This window comes from Lygodium microphyllum, chromosome 12 (assembly GCF_053477565.2).
Source record: "Lygodium microphyllum isolate KBCC chromosome 12, Lygodium_microphyllum_v1.1.10, whole genome shotgun sequence".
Classification (NCBI taxonomy): Eukaryota; Viridiplantae; Streptophyta; class Polypodiopsida; order Schizaeales; family Lygodiaceae; genus Lygodium; species Lygodium microphyllum.
The window spans coordinates 88,843,629-88,856,467 of NC_141146.1; positions in this window are offsets into that span (position 1 = coordinate 88,843,629).

A 12,839-nucleotide genomic window follows, 5' to 3' on the forward strand; every position below is an offset into this window, starting at 1 on the left:
AAGTAGTTCACCATGGGGAGCCCCAGTATTATTCCAAAAGAAGAAAGATGGAACTCTCCATCTTTGTATCGACTACCGAGGGCTAAACCAGGTGACAGTAAAGAATAAGTACCCAATCCCAAGGATTGATGAGCTTCTTGGTCGTTTACAAGGAGCAAAGATATTTTCTAAGATTGATCTACCGTCAGGATATTATCAGATTAGAGTCAAGAATGAAGATATTCTAAAGACCGCCTTCAACACAAGATACGGCCATTTCGAATTCATCATGATGTCATTTGGGTTGACAAATGCTCCAGCTACCTTCAACAGGTTAATGCAGGACATTTTTAGACCCCATCTTGATGATTTTGTTCTTGTATTCTTTGATGACATCCTAACTTATTCTAAGGAGGAAGAAGATCATGAACCACATCTTCGCATTGTCCTAGAGACAATGAGAACACACAAGTTGTATGCCAAGAAGAAGAAGTGTGCATTTTTCAAAAGGAAGATTGAATACTTGGGATTCATAGTGTCTGTTGAGGGTATATCAGTAGATTCTGCCAAGGTCAAGGATGTTCAAGATTGGCCAACCCCAACCACTATCAAGGAAGTAAGAAGTTTTCTAGGTCTAACAGGATGGTATAGGGTAGTCATCAGAAACTATGCTCAAATTGCAGCACCTCTTACAAATTTACTTAAGAAGCAAGTTGCCATTAATTGGATGCCAATCGAACAGTCTAGCTTTGAGCAACTAAAGCATAGTTTGGTAACTGCTCCTATCTTAAGGCTACCTTACTTAAGCAAGGAATTTGAAGTTGACACAGATGCCAGCTCTCTTGCATTGGGATGTGTACTAATGCAGGAAGGACATCCTATAGCTTTACTCTTTAAGAAAATTGAAAATCCATGAGCAGAAATATGCTACTCACAACCTGGAATTATTAGCTGTGATTCATGCTCTCAAATTATGGAGACATTACTTGCTTGGAAATAAGTTTTCCTTAGTCATAGATTATAAAAGTCTTAAGTGGATTTTTACTCAGCCTGATCTTAATATGAGGCAACGACGTTGGATCGAAGTTCTACAAGAATATGACTTTGAAATTAAGTTCAGACCCGGTAAAGAAAATGTAGTAGCAGATGCCCTTAGCTGTAAAGCCTTCCTTAATGCTCTTATCAATAAAGAACCATCTAGGTCAGAAACTCTGCCTACAATGGTATCAATGCCGACTAATCCTATCATCGAGTTGACCAAGGATGAAGCCAATAAGAACCTAGACTATCAACAATTGTTTTGGGAAGTTCAGAATAAGGAACAAGATCCCAAACTCAAGACTAAGTATCAGGAATTCTCTATAGATAAAGATGAAGGACTTGTTTATTTCAGAATGAGACTATGCATTCCTTCAAGTCAAACTCTCAAGAGAAGGATACTTTGGGAAGCACATGATTCTCCTTTTTCAAGACACCCAGGATATACAAAAACTCTTAATGATGTTAGAAAAAGTTATTAATGGCAAAACTCAAGGGTGATGTACTTAAGTATGTCATTGAATGTCTAAATTGCCAAAGGGTAAAATTTGAACGTGGCAAGTTACCAGAAAAACTCCAGCCACTTGACATTCCCCAGATGAAATGGGAATTTATTAGCATGGACTTTGTAGTTGGTTTACCTTCTGTACAAGGAGGATATAACTTAATAATGGTGATAGTAGATATGCTAACAAAGGTCGCTCATCTTCTCCCAACAAAAACCAATTACAAAGCTTCAGATATTGCTAGAATTTTTGTAAAATAGATTTTTAGGTTACATGGGTACCTAAAAGGATCATTAGTGAGATCGTGATTCTCTTTTCACATCACACTTCTCAAAGAGTTTATTTGAAGCCATTGGAACCCAACTTTGTTTCAGTACTACTTATCATCCACAAACTGATGGGCAGACAGAACGAGTTAATCAAGTAATTTAGGATATTCTGCGTGCATATTGCAGCAAGGAAACTAAAAGGTGGATTCAGTATCTATTCTTAGTGGAATTTTCCTATAATGCCTCCTATCATCGAAATATTCAGATGACTCCATTTCAAGCACTATATGGTCAAGATTGTCGTATGCCACTTAATTTTTCCGATCCTACTCTAAGGATAGAAGCCTCGAGAAAAATGTTAGAAGAAATTGATAATCAAATCAAGATCATCAGACAGGATATTTAAGCTGCTAAGGATTGACAAAAGGCGTATACTGATCTAAAAAGGCAAGAATGAATCTTCAAAGAGGGAGATATGGTCTTCATCCGTGTCCATCCAAAGAAGAGTTCTTTGTCTTTAGGAGAGTTTAAGAAGCTAAGTCCAAGATATTGTGGACCCTATAAGATTCTCAAGTGCCTAGGACCAAGCGCTTACAAGATACAACTCCCTGAGAATATAAAAATCCACAATGTATTTCATGTTAGCTTATTGAAAGCATACGTAGCTAACCCTAACCATATCCTTGATGATGAACAAGTTGTAATACCTAGCCAAGGAGTTCTTGAGCTACAACCTGATAGAGTAATTGATGTAAGGGAGAGAAAATTGAGGAGTAGAAACCTTAGAGAATACCTTGTCCAATGGAAAGATTATCCTGAAGAAGATGCTTCATGGGTAGATGAGGATGCTCTTCATCAACAATACCCACAGTTTCTCTCGAGATGAGGACATCTCGATTTCTCTAAGGGGAGAAGGATGTAATATTCCCAGGTAATAAAAGTTAGTTGGTTAGTTCAAAAGTTAATTAGTCAATTAATAAGTTAGTAAGGTTACTAACTAAAGGAAAAAATTAACTAACATTAATAACTAACTAACAAAAAATAAATAAATAAATAAAACGAGATTTGTAACTCGATAATTCTTACGAAATTAACAAGGACCGTAGCCACCCTTCATGGAAGTTATAACGTGAACAAGAGATATGAGCTATATTAATCACTAATATTAATGTGCGTAATAAGGATGGTCTAAGAATATTAAACTTTTGGACAAGACTAGAATATTTTAGATATTTTAGAATTTTTTTAAAAAAAAGAGATATGGAGATTTCTAAAACTAAATGTCATTTAAAAGAAAAAAACAAGTGATGTGTTAGTTAGTTTGAAGATTTTATAAAAATAAAAATAAAAAAAAGTGACTTACGAAATCGTGCGTGCCGCGATCGCAGTCTACAGGCAGTAGACAGCACTTCGAACAGAGAAAAGAAAAAGGAGTGATCTGAGAGCTTTCTAATCAAGTGTCTTGGAGTTTTACCTCCCTTTCAGAGCCAATGGAACCATCAGATTTATGATCTGAACATCAGATCACTGATCTTTTCAAGATCCCCCTCCACAAAGAGCTCTACTTCTCAACCACAAGCCCTCTTCTCCAATTCACTATAAATAAGAGGTATGGGGGGCACTTAGGGAGACATAAGGAGACCTCGAGAGGCTCCGAAAGAGAAGAAGAGAGAAAGAAGAATACTCCTTCAAGAAGCTGCAAGAAGCTAGAGAGAGAGAGAGAGAGAGAGAGAGGAGGAGAGTTAGCTCAAATCCCCTGTCTCGATCTTTAACTAAGTCATATTCTCTTGCGCTCTCTCATCTCAAATCTATCCCACCCTCCTTATCTCTCAAACCATTCGTCGACGATGGCTCCAAAGCAACGAAGTGGAAAAACCATGGAGATCAACGCAACCGGTCAAGCAACGGGTATTGCCAATGATACGGGAGTGCCCGAGGTTGCGGGAGTTGCCACTACAAATGGAACATCGGGTGTGGCTAATGCGAGCGCGAGTAAAGATGAAGTTCCTAATGTCGTCATGCTACCAAACCAGGTCATTCATTACTAGATTGATATTTTGCAATATAAGATAATTACATAAGATATTAGCTTTCATATTCTTCACTTACACATTAAATTGATATCTCATCTAGAAAGCATATTAGTACAAGCATAAAACGATTAATCACTAGGATTTGTAGCTAGAATAGTTGAGATACTAAGGCATAGAATCATGATAGAATTAATTGCCAAAGGTTATTGTACATATGTATTTATGCGCATTCAATATAGTTATGATCAAATGCGACGAGGTTACGAGTTGATTAGTGTTGGTTATAGAAACTGATTGTCTATTTAGGAATCCTGTAGGTCATCTCGTTGAGTTATTGACACAATATATTTCCTTAAGGGATTTTGCTTATGTTCGATAAGTGAATCCAAATGGAAAACTCATGCCTTGCTTAACATGTTATAAGAGGTGTACTCGACACTTTTTTATGGGGAGAAGAATCCTCATTAGAATGTAAGGTTACCTTAGAATAAGGTCTACCTTGGCTATGTGAAGCTGTGAATTACATGTTGGGATGATTGTCATTGCATCATTTGATACACATTTGAAAGGACTGTTTGTGTTTGCTAGAATCTAGATTTTTGATTGAAATTATTCTCAACAGAATGAAAGGAAGGATCGCTCTAGGCTACCCCCAAGCTAGCGACGAGTCCCTACTCCAAGGGGGTCATGATTATCGCTACGAGAGGCTTGGACCGGCTCCGTAGGCGAAAGGTCTGTCAGTAGGGATAGTCTCGGACAGTAGGAATTATAGGTGCCAGAGGGGGCTCTGGCTGTAAATCCTACATGGTTCCAAGAATCTGACGAGCCCCTTCGTGACCCAGGATGGGATCCTGGAACCCTAAATACTAGTTATGAGGGTGGAATATTGGTGGACAGAATATCCTTATGGAATTTTGTGTATCTTCCGCTGGGATGGAATGATGGAAATTGTAATAAACTTCCAATATAATAAAGAAGTTTGCTTTACTGTTCGAATTGTATGCGTGTTGGTGAGATAAATTATGTGAAGGAACATGTGACTTAATGGACTAATTAAGTAAGCTAGTTATATATGTTCCAATAAATGTGTTGTAGGTAATTAAAAAACTAAAGATGACCCATCATCAGAGGAAAGTGGGTGGGCGTAACCCCCGACGGGTCCGTCCAATGGTAGGGTGATCGCGATTAGCTGGGAGCTTTTCTACATCGAAAATAGAAATAGGAAGACGATAAATTAACCAAGTAGTCAATAGGTAGAACCGACTTGCATTGTTTTAGGGGGCCGGAATGGGATTTTACCTTATGGACAGGAGGGTTGACGTACCGCACTCCCCTCCATCTCCCATTCTCTTTGAACCAAGTGCAATGGCAAGTCTGCTTCAGATCGAGTAATCCTCTAAAAAGTGAAACTCGAAATTACTGACGCTAGCTGGCTGCTAGGAGACCCATCCGATTTTAGAAACCCAAATCTTCAAGTCGATCCTAGTGGGTTCGGCCGAAACTCTCCCGTTGCGAAGTAGACTCGGTAGGGGCTAAGTGACAACCCCGTGATGTTCCAAGGGAGCACCGGGCAGCATCATTTACGGGAAAACCTACTGATGGACTACTAAAAGGTGTGCCGTGGATTGAGACTAGCGGACACCTCACACCTGCAAGTAGACAGGTGGACATGTTACAGCCGCAGTAGTAGATAAGCTTGTGCATTTATGCAGCCTAGATATCCAAGAAATAATGCATCCAACAAAAGTAAATACATACCTAGAGGTGGATTTCTTACTACTTGCATGACTTGTATAGTTGAAGTTAGTGTAATCCACGACTCTAATATCCAAGCTACCATAGCAAATGTATATATCTGTAGTGCCTTTTAGGTACCTTACGATATCCTTTATGACACCCCAATGTCACCCACCAAGTGTAGATGTATAGTGTATCACAACTCCTACCGGAAATGTTATGTCAAATTGAGTGGCTATCATAGCATGCATTAAATTGTCCCCATTGTGAACGTATAAGGGATCTTGGCCAATCTTGGCCTTTTGCTCATTATACTAGGGATAGTTGACTTGATTGACCTTCACACGGGAAAGTAAAGAATAGCCAATAGGCTTAGTATCCTATATATAGAATCCCTCAAGCACCTTCCATATGTAAACCTGCTATGACATATAAAGAAGCTGCTTAGAGTGATTGTGCATGATGCATATACCAAGAATATATGAGGCTTGCCCAATATTCTTCACCTCAAAGCTCTTCTTAAGCTGAGACTTCAAAGCATCTAGCTTATCATAAGCTCTCCCAACAATCAATGTATCGTCGATATAAAGTACCAATTTAATAACGATGTCGTCACAAGCCTTCTTTATATAAAGATACAGATCCATATCACTATAAGTATATCCCTACGAATGCATGAAAGTATTGAACTTATAGTACCATTCCCTAGGTGTCTACTTAAGGCCATAAAGACTCTTTCTCAACTTGCACATTAGTTGTTTCCTTCCCTTTTCCATAAAGCCCTTAGGCTGCTGCATATAGCTGCACAACCAAAGCCAAAACTAATCATAGGGTAGTCATCTTGATTACATGAGAAAATACTTCATTAAAGTGAACACCATGCTCCTGCTTAAAACCCTTAGTAACCAATCTAACCTTATATGCTGGCTTAAGGCATCCAAGTATACTTTTCTACTTGTACATCCACTTGCATGGCAATGCATATTTTCCACTAGACAAAGGAATCAAATCCCATGTATGGTTTTTTATAGTTAATAAAGCTCGGACCCCATGGCCCTCTCCTAAATGTGACTATCACATGTACACATGGCCTTCTCATAAGTAATAGAATCACAAAAATTTGTCATCATTACATAGTCCCTAGCGGACACAAACCAATCAAGCTGACATCCATCTCTAGTAGATTATCTCAAAATAGATAATGGGGCTTGTATATCTTGTTCAACATCATGGTTATGGACCACTTAAACATCAGCTGCTGCAAGCTGTCTAACTGGTTGTATAGTAATAGGAGGTTTCTCCTAAAAGATCACCCCACATGCCTCAACTACTTATGTAATATTTATAGGCAATAAAAGTTAGTTTGTTGATTTAAAGTTAGTTAGTCAATTAATAAGTTAGTAAGGCTACTAACTAAAGTAAACAAATTAACTAACGTTAATAACTAACTAACATTAAAAATAAATAAATAACTAAAATCGACAGTCGTAACTCGATATTTTTTATGAATTAACAAGGACCGTAGCCACCCTTCATGGACGTTACAATGTGAACAAGAGAGAGGAGCTATATCAATCACTAAAGTTTTTGTGTATATAGTAAGGATGGTCTAAAAATATTAGATTTTTGGAAAATACTATAATATTTTAGATATTTTAGATATTATTCTTTTTAAAAAAATAAATATTGAGATTTCTAGAATTGGATATCATTTTTTAAAAAAGACAAGTGATGTGATAGTTAGTTTGAAGATTTTATTTTTAAAAAAGAAAAGAGAGAGAGAGATTGGTGAAATCGTGTGTGCCGCAATCGCAGTCTACAAACAGAAAACAACACTTCGAACAGAGAAAATGAGTGAACTGAGAGATTTCTAACCAAGTGTATTAGGGTTTTACCCCCCTTTCGAAGCCAATGGACCCATCAGATTTATGATCTGAGCTTCAGATCACTAATCTTTTTAAGATGCCCCTCCACAAAGAGCTCCTCTTCTCAACCACAACCCTTCTTCTCCAATTCACTATAAATAAGAGGCATGGGGGGTAGTTAGAAAGACATAAGGAGATCCCAAGAGGCTGCGAGAGAGAGGTAGAGAAAGAGATATAGAAGGATACCCTTCAAGAGGCTGTGAGAAGAAGCTAGAGAGAGAGAGAGAGAGAGAGAGAGAGAGAGAGAGAGAGTTAGCTCAATTCCCTTGTCTCGATCTTTAACTAAGCCATATTCTATTATGCTCTCTCATCTCAAATCTACTTCACCTTCCCTATCTCTCCAACCACTCATGGACGATGGCTCCAAAGCGATGAAGTGGAAAAACCATAGGGACCAACGCAACCGGTCAAGCAACGGGTATTGCCAATGGTATGGGAGTGCCTGAGGTTGCAGGAGTTGCCACTACCAATGGAACATCGGGTGTGGCTAATGCAAGCACGAGTAAAGACAAATTCCTAATGTCGTCATGCTGCCAAACCAGGTTATTCATTACTAGATTATTATTTTGCTATATAAGATAATTACATAAGATATTAGCTTCCATATTTTTCACTTACACAAATTGATAACTCATCTAGAAAACATATTAGTACAAGCATAAACAATTAATCGCTATGATTTGTAACTAGATTAATTGAGATTCTAAGTCATAGAATCATGTTAGAATTAATTGCCAAAGGTTATTATACATGTCTTTATGCGCATTCAATATAGTTATGGTCAAATACGACAAGGTTAAGAGTTGACTAGAGATGGTTATAGAAACTGATTGTTTATTTAAGATTCCTATAGGTCATCTCGTTGAGTTATTGGCACAATATATTTCTTTAAGGAATTTCACTTATGTTGGGTACGATAGCCCAAACGTGGAATTCATGCCTTGCTTAACATGTTATAAGAGATGTACCCAACACTTCTTTATGGGGAGGAGAATCCTCATTAGAATGTAAGGTTACCTTAGTATAAGGTCTACCTTCGCTATGTGAAGCTGTGAATTGCATGATGGGGTGATTGTCATTGCATCATTTGATATACATTTGAAAGGACTGTTTGTGTTTGCTAGAATCTAGATCTCTGATTGAAATTAGTGTCAAACAGAATAAAAGGAAGGATCGCGCTAGGCTACCTGCGCTAGGCTACCCCCAAGCTAGTGGCAAGACCCTACTCCAAGGGGATCATGATTATTGCTACGAGATGCTTCGACCGGCTCCGTAGGCGAAAGGTCTGTCACTAGGGATAGTCTCGGATAGTAGGAAATGTAGGTGCCAGAGGGGGCTCTGACTGTTAATCATGCATTGCTCCTGGAATCTGACCAGCCCCTTCGTGACCCATGATGGGATCCTGGAACCCTAAATACTAGTTATGAGGGTGGATCTTTGTGAAGAGAATATCCTTATGGAATTTTGTGTATCTTCTAATGGGACGAAAATATGAAAATTGTAATAAGTTTTCAATATAATAAAGAAGTTTGCTTTATAGATCGAATTGTATGCGTGTCATTGGGATAAATTATGTGAAGGAACATATAACTTAATGGACTAATTAAGGAAGTTGGTTGTATATATTCCAATAAATGTGTTGTAGGTAATTAAAAAACTGAAGATGACCCATCATCAAAGAAAAGCGGATGGGCATAACCCTCGACAAGTCTGTCCAATGGTAGGGTGATCCCGGTTGGCTGGGAGCTTTTCTAAATCGGCAATAGAAATATAAAAATAGTAAATTGACCAACTAGTCGTTAGGTAGAACCGACTTGCATTGTTTTAGGGGGCTGGAATGGGATTTTTCCTTATGGACATGAGGGTTGACGTGCCGCACTCTCCTCTATCTCCCATTCTCTTTAAACTAAGTGCAATGGCATGTCCGCTTCAGATCGAGTAATCCTGTAAAAGTGAGACTCGAAATTACTAATGATAGCTAGCTGCTAGGAGACCCATCAGATTTTAGGAACCCAAAACTTTAGGTCGATCCTAGTGGGTTCGGCCAGAACTCTCCTATTGCAAAGTAGACTCAGTAGGGCCTAAGTGACAAACCCCGTGATGTTCCAAGGGAGCACCAGGCAGTATCATTTTCGAAAAACCTACTGATGGACTACTAAAAGGTGTGTCGTGGATTGAGACTAGCAGACACCTCACAACTTAGGCCACTTATACATCTTCTCCTCATGGTTGCAAATGAACTTTCGAGTTTGTGGATCCCATAAACAATAGCCCATCTCACATATATTCTCATAATCAAGAAAGATGCATTTCACCAACTTAGAATCTAGCTTATTACATTTGTCCTTGGATACATGGCAAACAACATCACAATTAAAGACTCTAAGATATATATATGAGGCAAGATTACCAAACCATACCTCCTCTCAAACATGACAATCAAAAAGAGTGCATAAGGATCTGTTTATCAAATGCACAACAATAGTAATTACTTCATCTAAAAAATATTACGGTAAGCTTGCATGACTAAGCATGCTTTAAATTCTTTCCTGAACAGTCATATTCATGTGCTCGACAATATCATTCTCGGATGAGGTATATAGGGCGATCAACTGACGCATAATACACCTCTCAACAAAAATTGCTCAAATGCTTTAGAAATATACTTATCCCCATTGTCAGACCTTAAGGCATTTCAACCTATTCCTAGACTGGTTCTCCATAAGAGCTAGCCAACCCTAAAAGGTAGAAAAGACATCCAATTTTCACTTAATAGGATATGTCCAAAAACTTATGATAATAATTATCAATGAATATAACAAAGTACTTCGTGCCACCCAATGACTCACACAACATGGGACCACATATATCGAAATGCACAAGAGCGAGAGACTCACCCATGCGCGTAATGCCAAACTTCTTATGAGAACTATAAGTTTTCTTTCCATAAAGATACTACAAATGAGCAAGCATTTTCATTCCCTTTAAGGATATGTGCCCAAGGCGACGATGCCATAAAGATACATATAGTAGCTTAGCCACCCACAGCTAAAACATGGTGAAGGGATCTAGATAGGAATAAAGGATAAAGACTGGCAGCCTTGGCACCTCGAGCAAAAACAAGATTTCCATTGGTAATCTTTCATGTGGAATCACCAAAAGATACATAATAGCTCGCATAATCAAATTGTCTAGTAGATAGAACACTTTTGGTCAAAATCAATACATAATATACATTATGTAGAGTAAAAGAGTTGCCTGAAGAAAACTACAACCATACATCCCCAATGCTAATTAATATCCAATGCCAAGTCATTTTCCAATCTCACAGAACCTATCATGCTACGATAGGAGTAAAGCCAATCCCTATGTGAGGAAATATGAAAAAAATCAATCAAATCAAGCAGCCAACACTAAGAATAGGTAGACAAAGTATCAGTCAACTCAAAAGTATCAAGAGAGAAAACTGCCAAGATATACTCATCGTCCAACTCAAGCTATACTATATTTATCTCTTCAATCTTTACACCAATTTTCTTAGGAACAATGCTACCATCATTATACTTTACATGCACTTTGCTCTTGCCTGTCTCTTTGTGTTGGTCATCACACATCTTAGGACACTATGGCCAAAGATGACCTTGCTTCCCATAGTAATAGCATGTCAGAGAGGACTTATGACCATTGGACTTACTATGAGACTATCAATGAGATTGAGACCTTTAAGAGTCTCTCCCACAATGATCATTACTGCTCTTACTATCAAGTATGTCGCTTATAGTCAATGCATGAGATGTGTGGGCTGCATCTACATTCTTTTTGTTTCTCTTCTATGAGTAAAGCACCCTCAATAACTTGGATTTTCTCAAGCCATCCTTAGGCATATTAGTACACATGGATATACAAAAAGTGTCCCATGACTCGAGAAGTATCACTAGCAAGAACAAGGAAGGTAGATAACCTTTGAACTCAATGCCCTGCAAAGTCAACTAGTTGAAAATCAAATGAGACTCATTCAAGTAAGTGCACACAGAAGTCCCTTCTTGCGAAGGTCCATAAGTTTCTTCTACCAATACATCTATGATGAAAAACTTTACTTGTCATTAAGATTGTATTTCTTTTCCCTTAACTGCCAACTCACTACCAAGCATTATCTTCATATGCAATAACATTGAAATAAACATGTTTAGACAATGATAGTATAAGGATGGATTTACATATCTCATCCAACTCATCCCAATCATCTTGATCCATATCTTCGGGCTTTTTATACTCTTGGTTTTCAATAGCCTAACCTACTTCTTTTGGACTAGTACATGTCATACGTGTGTCTTCCCATGGGTGAAATTTGTGCCATCTAGCTTTTCAATATTGAAAATAGCACTATCATTCGAAGAATCGACCATAATGACGCATACCAATGCAAAATCTAAGAGAGTGAGCTATTGTAAATGATTGTAAATCAACTACAAATCTCAACCAAAATAAAGGCAACACAAGAGGAAATGTCAAAAGATAGAGTTCTCCACCGATTGCAAGTAATATACTGCCAAACTACAATGTCTACTCCTTGAGACAATATTAAAAGCTATAATTATAGCACTACTATAATAAATGTAGTAGTATGACCAAGATCACGGAGGGCAAATAATTAAAAAAGAACCGAGCTCCAATTGCCACAAATATCCAGGTAACCAATTGTCACATAGGCATAGGCATTGTGTATGTAAGAGATCTCAAGAACAAGTGCAAAGATCCTCAAATATAAACGACTAAACAAAGAGTAATAAAGCTCAATACATAACCAAAAAGTATATATACATCATTCAATCCTATTGATAGATTTAAGTGTCATTGTCTGAAGCATGTAAATCAAATCAATCCACTAGTAGAGGTAATTGCATCCAAGAGTATCAAAGAGAGCATGTACATAATGCAAGAGTCTCATTATCTCAGTAAACCAAGCTTGACTGCATAGAAAATCCAAAGCTTTGATACAATGTATCCAAGTAAATGCAAATAGCTGAAATACGCATCCACCCAACCACTGAAGCACATTCGGAGTATAAAAGTGAAGGGAGAAGCCCAAGTGGAAGCACGAGCATGCAGAAGCAAGAGAGGTATGAGCTATGGCAAATGGAGCAAGAGAGCAAGAGAGAGAGACTCAAGATGTGGGAACTCCAACAATCACAATGTGTGACTAGCCTTCCCTTTATTTAAATGTCACTGAAAGAATAAAGAATGAAGTGACATTAATGGACACTTGCTGCCTATAGTGTGCAAGCGTGGATACTGCTAGTATAGTAATCCACGTGTGGCTAGGCACAGGCACCTTTACCCCCCAACGACCTA